The following is a 266-nucleotide window of genomic DNA, read 5'->3' as shown; positions in this document are numbered from 1 at the left end:
ATTTTTCTTTTTCTCTCTTTTTTTTTCGGTTTTTTTTTTTTGAATGGGAATGCTTTTTCTTGCTTCAAGAATCATTTTTTTTATGATTTTTCAGATCCTCAGTAACATGTCTCCTTTCTCATCATTCTTTCAAGAGCCAACATTCATGAACCACAAATTCAAAAGACATATGCACTGTTTAAGCATACATTCAGAAAACAAAAATATATTGCCACCACATCAAAATAACCAAACTGTTATAAAATTCAAAATTCATGCAACTCTTT

Source organism: Arachis duranensis, chromosome 7, assembly GCF_000817695.3.
Source record: "Arachis duranensis cultivar V14167 chromosome 7, aradu.V14167.gnm2.J7QH, whole genome shotgun sequence".
NCBI lineage: Eukaryota > Viridiplantae > Streptophyta > Magnoliopsida > Fabales > Fabaceae > Arachis > Arachis duranensis.
The sequence above is the reverse complement of the archived record's forward strand: the minus strand, read 5'-3'. Positions refer to the sequence as shown.